This window comes from Ahaetulla prasina, chromosome 1 (genome assembly GCF_028640845.1).
Source record: "Ahaetulla prasina isolate Xishuangbanna chromosome 1, ASM2864084v1, whole genome shotgun sequence".
NCBI classification, from domain to species: Eukaryota; Metazoa; Chordata; class Lepidosauria; order Squamata; family Colubridae; genus Ahaetulla; species Ahaetulla prasina.
The window spans coordinates 357,447,309-357,461,413 of NC_080539.1; positions in this window are offsets into that span (position 1 = coordinate 357,447,309).

Below are 14,105 nucleotides of genomic sequence, written 5' to 3' on the forward strand. Positions count from 1 at the left end.
ATCTACCTCCCCAATTCCGGGATGCTACAAGGCTCAGTGCTTTCCCGTCTGCTAACCATTGGTGTGAAACCACTAAGCAAAGTCATCTGTTGGTTTGAGCCACGTTTCATCACTGTCCTGATGATAGTCAACTGTATATCTCAACCTCTGGGCAATGTTGTCAAAGTGCTGCTTGGAGGGTGTCTGATCCTGATGAGGAGGAAAAGTTTAAGACTCAATCTCATCAAGATGGAGTGGCTGCAGGCTCAAAGATCTATTGATTCCAGTGAAACTCCATCATTAGCACTGAATGAGGTTAAACTCCCCTGAGGTAGCTTTGTTATGCAGATTGACAGGTGTGGCAGTAAAATAAAAGAGAGCCCAAGTTTTTATTGATAAGACAAAATGTGTTTATTCAGCTGAATAAAGCCAGGTCCCTACTAAGAAGGAAGGAACCCTGAATGAAAGACATATATTTATACATTTCTTTGCTTTCACTATGTTACATAAGAGGCAGCTGGCACACTACAATTATCATAAATAGGAGGCAGTTGCCAAGTGCCTGAATTTTGATCACATGACCATGAGGATGTTGCAACGGTCGTAAGTGGGAAAACAGTCATTTTTTTTAGTGCTGTTGTAACTTTGAATGGTGACTAAATGAACTGTTGTGAGTCAAGGACTATCTCTATTTGAATTTTTCAACTGGTAGTCCAGCTTGATAACCTTTTCATCATAATGTTAATTCATTTTTATATATTTCTAATGCATCAGAAATGGGCATTATGCTTTATTTCTGAAAACTACTGTTCCAATCCCCTTACTAACTTCTCGGCGTTTGTTTATTTTGTACTGTTTGGATTGTGACTTTTTTTGCCCCTATAATGAGATTACTCTATGCAAGTAATTGTAAACTAGGGATAATAATTTCCCCATAATTAACATGATTAAAACAAGATTTTATCCAGTGTTTCAAATGTCTTAAAGTCTTTGGGATTATCTTCCCAGTTTTAAGCTGCTAATCCTATTTGCATTCATGAAAATACCAAGCAATTGTCAGTAGCAAATTAAAATGCCCTAAGGAAGAAACAGGCATTTGAAATTAGTTTCACAATAACTCCACTAGTCTTTCCTTCTGCTCCCCTGACAATGTGGGATGACACCTGAAGAAAGCTAGGTAGGCTGCAACATGCTTTTGTCTAACCCAGAGGCATAAGAGAAAAAGAAGGTGGTTCCATTACAGTTTTCTTTCTCTAGATCATAACATTCTTTCTTGGAGGTAAAGAGGATGGGGGCATGAAGAAAGACCTGAGTGATGGCCCCAATATTATGGAATAACTTACTGGACTTCCTCCCAGACATTTTTTTCCCCATAAAGCTATACAGTTAGTCCTGTTCAATCAGGCTTTGGAACTGCCATTTTGTTCTCTTTTGTTTACTAGTGTGGTGGAATCACCAGCTAAAGTGGAATGGGGGGAAGTTAAGAAGCATTCGGGTATGGAATCACATTGGGGGAATGTCATGGACCAGACTAATGAAGCCTTATCTGTCGGTTCCCAAGAGAATGTAGCCAGTCTAGCAAGATTCTTGTAGTGTAGGTGACCAACAATAAAGAACTGATTTGATCTGTTCATGGAGTTGTTCAGTTCCTTGCACTTGACACTTGGAAATTTTTCTTTTGGTTTAGATGTTCTAGGCTACATGAATAATAAACATTTGTTATTATATTCATAGACCAAAGCAACTTAAAATATTAAAATAGATACAGCAAAGTCCAAGCATTAAAATAATATACCAAAGAACATACAACGTTAAAATGAAATAAATCAATACTCACACTTACCCAATCTGAAACAAACTTTTTTTTCAGATCTATACCCAACTTTATTTAATTATTTGTCAAATGTATATGGGCACTCATCTGACATGAAGTGAATTTGGGCAATATGCAATAAAATTAATTATCCAAACACTCTCCAATAAATATAAACAAGGTCATGAGAGGTCACACATCAAGATATTACCTGTGATTCAGCCAGTGGACAGGCTCCCTATGACCACGGGACCCCCTGCCCTATTGAAAATTCCATAATTTCATATTCCAGAAGAACACAAGTGTTGGGGCTAATCTCACCTTGGGGGAAAGGGAACAATGTTCCGGAGAGTGAGTGCCATGGCATAAGAGGCGCATCTCCTAGGTCCTGGCAGATGAAACTCTTTAGCAGACAGGACCTGCAACATGCCTCTCCTGCCTGACCCAATGGGATGGTAGATTTAATTGGGGAGAAGCAGTATCTCAGACACATACTATGCCAGGGGTCTCCAAACTTGGCAACTTTAAGACTTGTGGACTTCAACTCCCAGAATTCCTCAGCCAGCAAAGCAAAGCTGGCTGAGGAATTCTGGGAGTTGAAGTCCACAAATCTTAAAGTTGCCAAGTTTGGAGAGCCCTTTACTATGCTATACACTAAACAAATTATTACTTCATAATATAGGCAGTATATAGAACATACCACTGTATCACCTGAAATCTTCATTTCCTGATCATTTAACAGGTGACTAAAGTAGCCCTTTGTTTTCATCGGTATATGTTTTGGAAGAATCTAAGAAACAGGCAGTAGAAATAAGAAAATCAGGTACAAAATCATAATATGGATGGATAAACAAAAAAACCTTAAATATCACAAAACTAATAAAATCCCACATATTATTAGAATTTACACAGTATTGTGATACATATTTTACATACATTTTCCACTCAACACCCCCTCCCCTTTTACTTCTTAAGCTTTTGAGTCAAAAAGTACTTGGTTAACTTTGTCCAATTCAGTGAAAGAAAACTATAAGTAAGTAGTAAATAATGCATAGCACCAATTTCCAGTCCTGTCCGTATATTCTGGTATGATTTGGGATAATTGGATTGTATAGATTTTATTTTATGAGCGTGAAGAATGAATATGATATATTTTAATGCTTTTAATTGTGTTCTATCTCTGCGAACCACTTGGAGGATGCAACTAAGCCCTGTGCACATTTTTGCAATTGATCACTCTTATTGTTCCGCTTCAGTGAAGTGGGAATACCTGCACAAATGAGAATTTTCTAACATACCAGGGGATTTTGGACTACAAATCATTTTGGTTGCTAATGATTCAACGGTAAATTTTGGACACGCCTGTTCTGACCCAGCCTTCGCGAGACCCACTCAACAGCCTACTCGTGAGGAGAAACTCATTTTTTATTTAGAAAGGAAGGAATACACAGCATTCACTGACAAAGCTCCGGGTCACACATCCTTAGGTGATTCACAAGCCATAGCAGTCTCTGAGTTCCCTGCAGGGAACTTCAATTAGCACTTCAATCCCAGCACAAAGAGTCCTGACCAACCTGGATAGTGGCAAGGGAATCCTGGCAAGGAATCTGCTGGAGGAACTTCTGGAATCTTCTGGAACAGGAATGGTTGTCTTCAACAACCGCATCTCCCACACCCCTCCTCCTTATATCCCAGCCAGGGAGGGGCTTGTTAATGTCTCCTTCTTTTCCTGGATAGCTGGCCCTCAGTCCTGTGTTGCTGTCCTCTCCATACTACTCTGTGCATACGTGCATCTGGGACAGGCCCCAGCTGCCCCCACCCTCGCTCACTTCAGGCCTCGAAAACAGCTGTCTCTCCTTCTGAGCATGAGTAGATGGACCCTGCTCTGCGCCTGGCTCTGAGACCTCCTGCTCCTCAGAGCCTTCCGCAGGCCCCAATGGTAACCCAGCCCACCCCCACTCCAACTCCTCTGACTCACCTGAACCACAACCACACAAGGAGAATCCATGTCCGATAGCCAGCAGGAAAGTAGCTATGGTAACATTATGAGGATGCATAAGCAGGGAACTGCTGGAATCTTCTCCCTAAATTCTAATTAGTAGGATATGTGTGATACAATATTCAATTATTTATTTATTAAATTTATAGGCCTCCCATCTCACTATTCTGATAAATACAATATATGAAACACAACCAGTGAAAGACAGCAAACCACCTCTCCCAAATTGCTCTTAGAGTTAAGAAGTGTTCCTAATATTCGGTTGGAATCTGCTTTCCTGTAATTTTGTTATTCTGTGTCCAGCACTTTAGAATGATGGAGAATGGGTCTTAACTGTCTTCTGCCTTCTTTTAGGTATACTTGAAGTGTCTTCTGTTTTCAAGGTTAAATATGCCTTGAATATTCTTCTTCAATTACTCTTCATAGGACTTGTCCTTTTGGTGCATTTAATTGCAGAGCTTTGTAATGTCCACATGCAGAATGACGTACTTGCCCCAAGAAAATTGGACACTTTCCAGCAGAGTTGCCAAATTAAAATTGCCCTTAGTAAGGAATACTCTGGAGTCCTGGAATCTTGGATTAACAGCTGTGCAAGGTACCATAGCCAAAGACCCAGCTGCTCTTTGAGCAAACGAATTACAAGATACAATTTGTCCACTCATCTGCAGACTCTTATAGCAATCTTGGCTTTCTTCTACAAACCGCAATCTTTTTGACACATCCTGAAAGAAAGAAAGAAACCCAATCCACAACATTTGTTAAGTTATGAAAAAGATCCATTGAGCCTGGCAAAATTCTCAGATGATTGGTATGGACTTCCATTTTGTGATCAGGTACTTTAAGACATGGGTTTTTCTTTTGTAAAACTATAGAAGCCAGAAAAAGCAGCCCCAAAATCATGTTGCTATTACTTCTGAGGGACGCCAGGTAAGGAAGGCTGACCTATATGATCATACCCATGGTTTCCATCTGGTTCTTCATTAGCATCTTGTCATTAAAACCAACATTTACAGATACAGGTAGAAAGATCTTGTTAGCAAGCTGCCAGAACAGGTTCGATGCTTTCGTCCCTTCCTACATTTTATGGTTATACTCACTGTTACACTTTGGCTATTCAGCTTTGGAGGACACACCAATGACAATGAAATGTTTCTTTCTGGTGCTTACATAAATTAACAGAATAGCAGAGTTGGAAGGGACCTTGGAGGTCTTCTGGTCCAATCCCCCACTCAGGCACGAAGCCCTATACCATTTGTCCAATCTCGTCTCAAAAAGCACCCAAAACTTCTGGAGCCAAGTTGCTCCACTGATCAATTGTTACAGAGGCAGGTTTCAAAACCCATCACTACCAGTTCGCTTGTGGGTGCAGGCATGCGATGCTTCTGCGCAGAAGCAGAAGCATCCAGGTGGGTAGGTGAAGCCTGCCACTGCTACCGGTTCGCCTGATCCAGGGCGAACCAGTAACAACCCACCACTGAATTGTTCTAATTGTCAGGAAATTGTAGGATGTAAATATTATTAAAACTATAGATGATGAAAAAGTTGAATCCTCTTTTTTTGTTTTTTTTTTATGATTCCTACGATGAAGAAGGAAATGCCACATGGCTGTATTCACATAGCACACGAGACTAAATCTATTGTTGCTCTCAAGAAAATTTATACAGGGATCCAGCAGCAGACAACTGATGAAAACAGCAAATCAGTACAATAAGGTTACACCGCATGGCAACATGTACCTGGCCTTGGGCCATCTTGAAAAAGCTAAGCAAGGTCGGGCCTGGTTAATGCTAGAATGAGAGCCTTTCCTCAAAATACCAAAACTGTAGGCTCACTTGAGAAATTTAAAATAATGGAAAAAAACAGTGCCAAACTAAACTTTTATTGCTAACCAAAAGACAAAATCTACATGGTAGCATATACTCACCGCAGGCCAGGCAAATTCATAGGAAGTTTACTTTCTGGTGTGTGTCACAGCTTTCTTAGATTTGGCAAGGTGGTTTTCTTACATTTTAAAAATATCTGCTGTGCTTAATTAGGGTCATTACTATCACCTTTCTACCTCTGCTACTTTCTTTCTCTTTCTTTCTCTCTTACACAACCACATGGAGGAATGAAAAGTGAAAAACCATAAAAAAGAGTCCTTAGACCAGCCCAGTTTTGCAAAGCTACTCTAGCCTTCTGTCTTTATGATCAAAATTAACCCTGTTTTCTGGATTTGTGCAACACAACTCAATTCAGGATAAATAATCTATCATTTTCCCAAAATATTCTGGAATTGCTTCTATTTGATCCTAACCAGGTTCTTGGATTTGTAGAAAATGCTGGGGTTTTATATTCAGGTGAGCACATTATGTGAACATTTTCCACAAATAAAGATTGACCAGATGGCCAAATGCCTTCCTTGCTGATATTCCTACATTCCTACCAATCTCAATCCACTCATTTCCCTGCTATCTCTCATTTCTTCTTCCATCTCCTTTCTTCATGTAGGTCAGGAATATATTGTTTTGTTTTTTAAGTGCCTTTGAGAAAAGTTGAATGAAGAAATATTTGCACCAAGTCAGCACATGGCCCTCTTGTCTGCCTTTCCCTGTGGTTAATCTTTTCTAATATCTCCCTATTATTAACTAGACTTAGACTTAGAATAACTTTATTGTCACTTTGAATCAGGGGTGAAATGTGACCGGTTCGGACCAGTTCGGGCGAACTGGTAGTAATAAAAGCTACCAGTTCAAGCAAACCGGTAGTAAAAAAATACTGAACCTGTATTTCCAACGATCAGCTGTGATTCTGTGCAGAAATCCTGCTTTCTAGAGAATCTAAATTGCACAGCACAGCTGTTTCCCCCCCACTCGCTTTTCAACTTCAAATGGCTCCTTTTTCTGCGTGAAGCACGCATTTGGTTTCGCACGCACTGTGCATGCACGGGCAGCAAACCACTGGAACCTGCAGAGGATTTCACCACTGCTTTGAATGTGCACTAATCAGCCTATCTTAAAATAAAATTTCATTCCATACAGCTCTCAAAGGGTCACCACCAGGGATGAAATCCAGCAGGTTCTGACAGGTTCTGGAGAACTAGTAGCATAAATTTTGAGCAGTTCAGAGAACTGGTAGTGGAAATTTTGAGTAGTTTGGAGAACTGGCAAATACCACCTCTGGATGGACCCAGAGTGGGGTGGGAATGGAGATTTTGCAATATCCTTCCCCTGGAGTGGGGTGGGAATGGAGACTTTACAGTATCCTTCCCCTGTCATACCCAACAAGCCACACCACGCCCACCAAGGCATGCCCACAGAACCGGTAGTAAAAATATTTGGATTTCACCAATGGTCACCACCTCCATATCCTTCCCTGTCATACCCAACAAGCCACACCATGCCCACCAAGGTATGCCCACAGAACCGGTAGTAAAAATATTTGGATTTCACCACTGCTTTGAATGTGCACTAATCAGCCTATCTTAAAATAAAATTTCATTCCATACAGCTCTCAAAGGGTCACCACCAGGGATGAAATCCAGCAGGTTCTGTCAGGTTCTGGAGAACTAGTAGCAGAAATTTTGAGCAGTTCAGAGAACTGGTAGTGGAAATTTTGAGCAGTTCAGAGAACTGGTAGTGGAAATTTTGAGCAGTTCAGAGAACTGGTAGTAATAAAAGCTACCAGTTCAAGCAAACCGGTAGTAAAAATACTGAACCTGTATTTCCAACGATCAGCTGTGATTCTGTGCAGAAATCCTGCTTTCTAGAGAATCTAAATTGCACAGCACAGCTGTTTCCCCCCCACTCGCTTTTCAACTTCAAATGGCTCCTTTTTCTGCGTGAAGCACGCATTTGGTTTCGACGCACTGTGCATGCACGGGCAGCAAACCACTGGAACCTGCAGAGGATTTCACCACTGCTTTGAATGTGCACTAATCAGCCTATCTTAAAATAAAATTTCATTCCATACAGCTCTCAAAGGGTCACCACCAGGGATGAAATCCAGCAGGTTCTGACAGGTTCTGGAGAACTAGTAGCAGAAATTTTGAGCAGTTCAGAGAACTGGTAGTAATAAAAGCTACCAGTTCAAGCAAACCGGTAGTAAAAATATTTGGATTTCACCACTGCTTTGAATGTGCACTAATCAGCCTATCTTAAAATAAAATTTCATTCCATACAGCTCTCAAAGGGTCAGCACCAGGGATGAAATCCAGCAGGTTCTGACAGGTTCTGTAGAACCAGAGGCAGAAATTTTGAGCAGTTCAGAGAACTGGTAGTGGAAATTTTGAGCAGTTCAGAGAACTGGTAGTGGAAATTTTGAGCAGTTCAGAGAACTGGTAGTGGAAATTTTGAGCAGTTCAGAGAACTGGTAGTGGAAATTTTGAGCAGTTCAGAGAACTGGTAGTAATAAAAGCTACCAGTTCAAGCAAACCGGTAGTAAAAATACTGAACCTGTATTTCCAACGATCAGCTGTGATTCTGTGCAGAAATCCTGCTTTCTAGAGAATCTAAATTGCACAGCACAGCTGTTTCCCCCCCACTCGCTTTTCAACTTCAAATGGCTCCTTTTTCTGCGTGAAGCACGCATTTGGTTTCGCACGCACTGTGCATGCACGGGCAGCAAACCACTGGAACCTGCAGAGGATTTCACCACTGCTTTGAATGTGCACTAATCAGCCTATCTTAAAATAAAATTTCATTCCATACAGCTCTCAAAGGGTCAGCACCAGGGATGAAATCCAGCAGGTTCTGACAGGTTCTGTAGAACCAGAGGCAGAAATTTTGAGCAGTTCAGAGAACTGGTAGTGGAAATTTTGAGCAGTTCAGAGAACTGGTAGTAATAAAAGCTACCAGTTCAAGCAAACCGGTAGTAAAAATATTTGGATTTCACCACTGCTTTGAATGTGCACTAATCAGCCTATCTTAAAATAAAATTTCATTCCATACAGCTCTCAAAGGGTCACCACCAGGGATGAAATCCAGCAGGTTCTGACAGGTTCTGGAGAACTAGTAGCATAAATTTTGAGCAGTTCAGAGAACTGGTAGTGGAAATTTTGAGTAGTTTGGAGAACTGGCAAATACCACCTCTGGAACGAACTCCCCCCAGGACTTCGTCAACTTCCGGACCTCCGAACCTTCCGTCGCGAGCTCAAGACACATTTATTCATCTGTGCAGGACTGGCTTAGATTTTAAATTTATAGGGGTTTTAAATTGGTTTTAATATTTATATCTATATTTTAAAATTTGGCATTAGAATAAGTTTTTTAATGGTTATTTTAAGGTGTATATAAATGTTTTATTTGCCTGTGAACCGCCCTGAGTCCTTCGGGAGATAGGGCGGTATACAAATATGAATAATAAATAAATAAATAAATAAATAAATAAATTTACAAAGTCAACTTATTGCCCCCCCAACAATCTGGGTCCTCATTTTACCTACCTTATAAAGGATGGAAGGCTGAATCAACCTCGGGCCGGGCTTGAACCTGCAGTAATTGCAGGCTGCTGTGTTCTAATAACAGGCTTCTTACCAGCCTGAGCTATTACGGCCCTAGTGTTGTGGTGGGTGGGCAGGGGTGGGCCTACCCACGATCTACACTTCCGGTTCACGTGAACCGGTACAAACCGGCTGAATACCACCACTGGACTCCAGGATTAGCAAGATCAAGACAACTTTGTGCTAGTAAAGGTAACTCTCGACTTATGACAATTGAGCCCAAATTTTTTGTTGTTAAGAGAGACACTTGTTAAGTGAGTTTTGCCTCATTTTACAACCTTTCTTGCCACCGTTGTAAAGTGATTCTCTATAGTTGTTAAATTAGTCACACAGTTGTTAAGTGAATCTGATTTCCCCATTGATTTTGCTTGTCAGGTCACATGACCCCAAGACACTGCAACCGTCATAAATATGAGTCAGTTGCCAACTATCTGAATTTTGATCGCATGACCGTGTGGATGCTGCAATGGTTGTAATTGTGAAAAAGGTCTTAAATCACTTTTTTTCGGTGTTGTAACTTTGAACAGTCACTAAACAAACCGTTGTTAAGTCAAGGACTCCTTTACTCTGTGCTTCCAGACTGGGATTGTGAAGCTATTTCCTTGTCTACAGATAAACTGCACAGAATGTTTTCTTCAGACCCAAAGGACTTATCATATATATCAAAGAAACTTTGCATAAAGATGAAACTAAAGTTAACCAACTTCCAGGCTTGTTTTGAAATTGATAGTCTAAGGGCACTCAATAGGAGCCATGCTTTTCCTGCTGTTTGGATTAAAAATGTATTTAAAATTGCAGTTTGATCACTGTTTGTAATTGTTTTCATCTCCCCATCTTTTATCCATTTTGAAGTTGCCACATCTGAAAAACACCCTGGCTGTGCTTAAGCCCCTTAAAAGCTCAGAATGCTTTTCATTTGTCAAAGAACAGGACTCATGGAAGAAAAGCTCAGTCTACTCACTACAGATCTGGAGGGTCCAGGCAGCCTCTCCTCCAACCCACCCTGCTCTCCTCCCTGCCACTGTGAAATCAAATTCATGGGGACATTTATTCTAATCGGTACCAAGTTCTGAAAGTATTAAACAGTGGCAACTGCAGGCAGTCGGGACACTTGCCGTCTTTGCTGTATTTACTGTAAGCTGCTTATAAGCAGGGGTGACATTTGAAAATCTATTTTGGTTAGATGTTGACCTCTCTAGAAGGGAGACAGTCACTGAATGGGAATAGGAAAGTCATGGAGATAGAATCTGAGTGTCAAAAGTGTGATCAACTGCAAAGGGTCAAGTCTTGAGGATCTTCTGACCCCAGAAAGTAGCAGGAGTGAATGAAATTAAAGATCTCTTAAGATAAAGTCAGCCTTAACGGATAACAGAAAGAATTTAGGAGTCGCGGTGGCACAGTGGTTAAAATGCAGTATTGGAGGCTGGCTCTGCTCACTGCCAGGAGTTTGATCCTGACCAGTTCAAAGTTGACGCAGCCAAGACCTCCTTCCAAGATTGGTAAGATGAGGATCCAGATTGTTCGGCAAGATGCTGACTCTGTAAACCACTTAGGGAGGGCTCTAAAGTACTATGAAGCAGTAAATAAGTCTAAGTGTTATTGCTATTGCTATTTAGCTGTGGATTTGAGGAGGTGGGAAAGATGGATCATTTGTTCTTCACTGGGAATATAGAAAGTGTGTGAAGGAGACTCAGACCAACCCTGCCTTGCACCAATCATTCTTAAAAGGGGGCAGCGAAGGCTCAGAGCAGGTTTTCACATTTCTGTTAATATATCCTACAACAGTAAAATAACAATCCTGGAATCCTAGGAGATCTGTCTCCTGTGCTAAAAAGTAGAAAGATTCCTGGACTTAAATGTTGAGCTTTCCAAAATATTCCTTTAAAATTAAAGCACAACTGTTTTATAGACCCAGAAGCAGTAGTGGGATTCAATTTTTTTTTACTACCAGTTCTGTGGGCGTGGCTTGGCTTGGTGGGCATGACTTGGTGGACGTGGCAGGGGAAGGATACTGTAAAAACTCCATTCCCTTCCCACTCCAGGGGAAGGTTACTGCAAAATCCCCATTTCCTCCTGATCAGCTGGGACTTGGGAGGCAGAGAATAGATGGGGGCGGGGCCGGTCAGAGGTGGTATTTACCGGTTCTCCGAACGACTCAAAATTTCCGCTACCGGTTCCCCAGAATTGGTCAGAACCTGCTGAATACCACCTCTGCCCAGAAATCAAATTCACACATACACAGAGAGGAAGGGAGGAAGAAAGAGACAAATCACTGAAGTCCTTTTCACACATTTACAGTTTTTATTAACTTACATTTACATACATATACACTAAAATGTAAATATTGAAAAGTAAATAAGAAAAAGAAAAAAAAGAAATGAAGGAGAAAAGATAAAAATGCAAGAATGGGGGGGGGAGTAAAAGAAAGATAGAAAAGAAAGAAAAAAGATTCAAAGAATTAACTTTGGGTCTGCTTTACAGTTGTTATAAGTACAATTATAAATTTACTTCTTCCTCAATGGTTACAACATAACTCTCTTCTTTCTGTAATCTATCCTATTGAATCAAGAAAACCGTAAAACATAAGTTCATTTTTTTCTGCACCACATGAAAAGCCAATAAGGGGTTTCCAAACAGCAATAAAAGTAAATATTGTCTTTTCTCTGATCAAACCAGTCAATTTAGCCATCTCAACAAGTTCCATCATCATCACCAACCATTCCCATTGTGGGCAATGCCAAATCTTTCCATTTTGGTGCACATAATAATCTTTCTGCAGTTATTGTGTACAAAAACAAAAACATAACTTTTGTCCAACTGTTTGTCCGTCAATCCTAAAAGAAAATCTTCTTGTCTCAATTGTATATTAAACTCCTGTGTGTGCTTTTCAATTCAAAATTTATCTAGCTATCTAGCTATCTATCCATCCATCTATCCATCCATCATCTATCATCAGATAGATAGATAGATAAGAGAGAGAGAGAGAGAGAGAGAGAGATGAACTATCTATCAAATTTATGTAGCTGTTCATCTCACTGGAGGTAACTCTTGGCAATGAACAAGAATCATCATCAAATACAAACAAAAAGATAAAACTTGTACTAAGAAACATCATTAAAGCTAGAAATACAAGGCTTTTTACTTTCATGTCCACCAAGCATGATAAAATATTGCTCACATTTCCAACATAAATTGGAAGACCCTTTAGAAATTCTAGACAATTTCTCTTGTGACATGTATACTATTGGTGTATCATTTTATAAAAATTATCTTTAAGATTATAACAGAAAGTAAATTTCAACCACTTATTTTCTAATTTTTCAATTCTGTATATTACAACCAAAGGTTTGGCCCACTTTATCATATAATTTTTCACTTCTTCTTCTGTTTCAAATTTCATGGTTAAAGTTCATAACTTCTAGCATTTACATTTTCACCATTTTCATTTGTACATAGTTCTATTTCAAACTCATATGGCTTGACGTTCAAAACCATAAATATTTTGTTCACTTTAAATCTTTTTAATGATTGCAAATAAGAAAGCCATTGATAATTATATTTCTGTGCCACCAGTTCTTCTCTTGATTTTACTTTACCTTCTGCTTGACAAAAATCCAATGTCTCATGATGTTAGCCATTTGCGATTGCTCATTATTTCTCATCTATACAATGCTTCTTGTGCTGAGAGCCACAAAGTGTTTCTTGTCCCTTTTTGGGTATAGGTAGGAGAAGGGAAGGGAGAGATGGTGGGCAGAGTTAAATGTGTTATCAGTTTTGAATCCTTACATTGGCACAAATGGTCCAAGTCCTACCTTCTTGAATTCCGTTGACCCTTATCTGACACCAGTTTAGTACTGAACTTTAGTTCACTATATTCTTGTCTATAGGTTTCAATAAATTTGCTGTGCTGCAACTTAACATACAGTCCTGATTCTTTGCACCTGACAGTATCACTATATTGCCTCTTTCCAGCTCTCTGTGCTCTTTTCTCCCTGATTTCATCAGCATTTGTAAAGATCGCAAAAGTTCATCCTCAAAACATTTGTAATTAAAAAAAACCTGACAATTCATCTGGTCTCAGCACCTTTTATGGTTTACTCTTTTTATAAACAACAAATGAATTAGTTTCAGAAATTCCCCTTAATGTTATAGGTTCTTCATAAACTGAATATTGCATTCAGTTTCGGTCGCCACAATGTAAAAAAGATGTTGTGACTCTAGAAAGACTGCAGAGAAGAACAACAAAGATAATTAGGGGACTGGAAGCTAAAACATATGAAGAACAGTTGCAGAAACTGGGTATATCTAATTTAATGAAAAGAAGAACTAGGGGAGACATGAGAGCAGTGTTCCGATATCTCAGAGGCTGCCACAAAGAAGAGGGAATCAAGCTATTCTCCAAAACACCTGAAGACAGGACAAGAAGCAATGGGTGAAACTAATCAAGGAGACAAGCAACTTAGAACTAGGGAGAAATTTCCTAACAGTTAGAACAGTTAATCAGTCAAACAACTTGCCTACAGAAGTTGTGAATGCTCCAACACTGGAAGTTTTTAAGAAGATGTTGGATAACCGTGTCTGAAGTGGTGTAGGGTTTCCTGCCTGGGCAGGGGGGTTGACTAGAAGACCTCCAAGATCCTTTCCAAATCTGTTATTCTATTCTATTCTAATCTGTCTCGGTTCCTCTGTAATCCCCAGTAAATTTTGTTTCCTTAGATAGCCATCTAGTTTCTCTAGAGAGATGTCACTTTCTTTATACAAATTGGAATAATGTTCATAAAATGCTTTTTGTATGGCCGCATTGCCTGTAAATACATTGCCTCACTGTTGTAATT